The sequence below is a fragment of the Octodon degus genome, unplaced genomic scaffold (genome assembly GCF_000260255.1).
Source record: "Octodon degus isolate 3935 unplaced genomic scaffold, OctDeg1.0 scaffold04788, whole genome shotgun sequence".
In the NCBI taxonomy this organism is placed as follows: domain Eukaryota; kingdom Metazoa; phylum Chordata; class Mammalia; order Rodentia; family Octodontidae; genus Octodon; species Octodon degus.
In genome coordinates, this window is record NW_004529364.1 from 1 (window position 1) to 2664 (window position 2664).

A 2664-nucleotide genomic window follows, 5' to 3' on the forward strand; every position below is an offset into this window, starting at 1 on the left:
GCTCCTGCCCCTCTTGAGCTGGACAGGGGACCCGGGGCAGGCGTGGCTGAGAAGCGTGCTGCCTTACGCCACTCTGCAGCCACTTATCGCTCCCCAGCGGGCAGAGAAAGCGGTTCGGCTCGCGCGAACGGCGCGGGTGTGGAGGACGTGACCCTGGCTACGGTTTCACCCGTGGGGAGGTCCCGCGGCGCTGAGGGGAGTCGTAGCTGCCGCGGAGGGCGCTGGCACTGGTCGCAGGGGTTGGTAGTGACTCTGGGCAGGTACGAAAGAACACGGGGTCGCATCTCTCCTTGGCAGGAGTGGACGGGGTTTGCTACCCCGGGCTGGGCTGGGCTGGGCTGGGCTGGGATGCGCTGGGTAGGGCCATCCCTCCCGGCCCTACAGGCCTTCCGTGCCCTGTGGCACGACTCCCTCGTGTCTGGCCTCCGGCGCTGGGTGTGAGGCGTGGGGCAGGTGTGGGCACCGAGAGGCATTCCACACGAGCCGCGCAGGGGAGCACAACCCAGCCAGAGGGGCGTGGTGTCCTGGGCAGGGTGTGCGGAGGATCGGATGGGCAGTCGGGGCCCAGAGGTGGGTGCCAGCGACTGGACGCCGGCGTGCAGGGTGGAGGGTGGCGGGCCGGGGTGTGCCTTGGAACGAGTGCTTTTCCCCAGCCCACGCCGGCAGCGCAGCGCCTCGCAAGGCTGTCGGGCTTCTGGGCAGAGGGCTGCGCGGGGCGCGCGCGCGCCCCCCGTCCATCCCCCGCGTGCAGTCCCTGGTGGGCATCGGGTGGAGGTGGGCGAGTCCGTAAGCCCAAGAAGAGGGCGCGCAGAGAAGCGAAGGAGGTGGTTGGGCGAAATCCCGGACGTTGGCTGAGGTGACAGGGCGTGAGAAGGCACTGTCCCCGGCGGGAAGGTGCTTGCGGGGGCAAAGACAGCGGGCAGAGGGCCTAAGGCGCGGGCGCGTGGCGGCACGTGTGCGAGAGCGGTGGAGGGCGGGCGCGGAGAGCATGGGTGCGGGCGGGTTGGAGGACCTCCACCCCCCACCCCCCAACCCCCCACCCCCCGAGCGAGGGCGACGGAACCAAAGAGGGCCAGAGGGGCCAAAAAGGGGCTGTCAGGAGTGGGATTCGAACCCACGCCTCCAGGGGAGACTGCGACCTGAACGCAGCGCCTTAGACCGCTCGGCCATCCTGACGGCGGGCCAGCACATCCTGACGCCGGCCGCTAACCTGGCTGGGAGCCCGTGCCCTCGGTGGACTCGGCGCGGTGTGTGAGGGAGCCAGGGAGCGAGGCAGTGCTTGAGCGAATACGCGGGCCCGGGCAAGAAGCCTTGCCGGCGACTCGGGTGCGCTGTGGATCCCCACCGCCCCCAGCCCGGGCGCGCCACCGCAGGCGCCGGCTCCCGGGGCAGCCCCGCCCCGCCCCTTCTCGCCCCCGCCCGCCGGCCCGCCCTGCCCCGCCTCGTCCGACCGTCTGTCCTCTTTCCCCGAGCCCCCGCGTGCGTCCTCCGCACAGCAGCCCGCAGCCGGCACGCCCCGCGCCCGCCCCGCCCCCCGCTCTGGGCTGGACGGCTGTGAGCCCAGCCCCACGGCAGTGCGCGCCCGGGGGCCGGTGCGGTGGGTCGCGCTGGCGCGGGCCCGAGCTCGGGCGCCGGATGGGTCCGAGTCGGGACGCCTGGTGGAGGGAGCCGCGCTGGGTGAGGGGGTCCAGGAGGCGTCGGGTCCGGGGCTCGCTGAGGCTCTAGGGTCCCGCTCCCCAGGGCTCCAGGCAGGGCGTCGGAGAGGCGCCCGTGTCTCGGGCGCTGCTTGGCGTCGTCCTCGTTAGTATAGTGGTGAGTATCCCCGCCTGTCACGCGGGAGACCGGGGTTCGATTCCCCGACGGGGAGGCAGCTGTCCTTTTTGCCGCCCCCTCCCTAGGGCCCAGCGGCCCTCTGCGCTGCTCGCCCTGTCGCCGCCGCCCACCCGCCCGGTCCCCGAATCTCGCGCGCCCCTGTCCACCTGGCGCCCCAGCGGCCGTTTGGGCCCCAGCAGGAGGGCCGAGGGGCTCGGCTCGCGGTGCGCGGGGCTCGGCAGCCACAGCGCCCGGGGAGGTCAGCTCGGCGAGCCCAGCACAGCAGCGGCGGAGCAGAGCCGCGGGGCCGCGCGTCCTTCCGTCGCGTCGCGGGGTCTGCGTGGGACCGGGTGCGGACGCGCGCGGCGTCGGCCAGCGCCGCGGCGGGGCCTGGCGTCGGGCGTCGCCAGGGCAGCTGGCAGTCCCGGGCGGGCGCCAAGGAGCCGAGCCTGGCGAGTGGCGTTGGTGGTATAGTGGTGAGCATAGCTGCCTTCCAAGCAGTTGACCCGGGTTCGATTCCCGGCCAACGCAGCGGCTGGACCTTTTTGCCTGGGGCTGAGGCGAGGGCTGGGGACGGCGGGGCACGCGTGGGTCGGGTCGGATCCCGCTCCTGCAGGGAGTAGCTGCGAGGCCTGTGGAGCGGCCCGACGTTTTGAAGGCGCGGCCAGCCGCGCGGAGACAGCTGCTGGGGCAGAAGGCTTGCCAGGCGTGGCGGGAGGCGGGAGGCGGGAGGCGGGAGGCGGAGGCGGGCGCCAGGCCCGGGTTGCCAGGGGATGGCAGGGCCCAGGCGTGGGCGCCAAGGTTGCGCAGGAGCTGCTGCAGCCGCACGAGGCGCACTCCCGGCCGTCTCCC

General features: G+C 73.7%; 3 non-coding genes across 3 annotated transcripts; 2 read left to right on the forward strand and 1 right to left on the reverse strand.

Moving 5' to 3' along the window:
* Window positions 1–1093: 1093 nt before the first annotated feature.
* Trnal-cag lies at window positions 1094–1176 on the reverse strand. The gene has a single exon. It is a non-coding gene; the product is annotated as a tRNA-Leu (tRNA).
* A 619-nt stretch (window positions 1177–1795) lies between these two features.
* On the forward strand, window positions 1796–1867 carry Trnad-guc. The gene has a single exon. It is a non-coding gene; the product is annotated as a tRNA-Asp (tRNA).
* Window positions 1868–2271: 404 nt separating this feature from the next.
* On the forward strand, window positions 2272–2343 carry Trnag-ucc. The gene has a single exon. It is a non-coding gene; the product is annotated as a tRNA-Gly (tRNA).
* The last annotated feature ends 321 nt before the right edge of the window (window positions 2344–2664 follow it).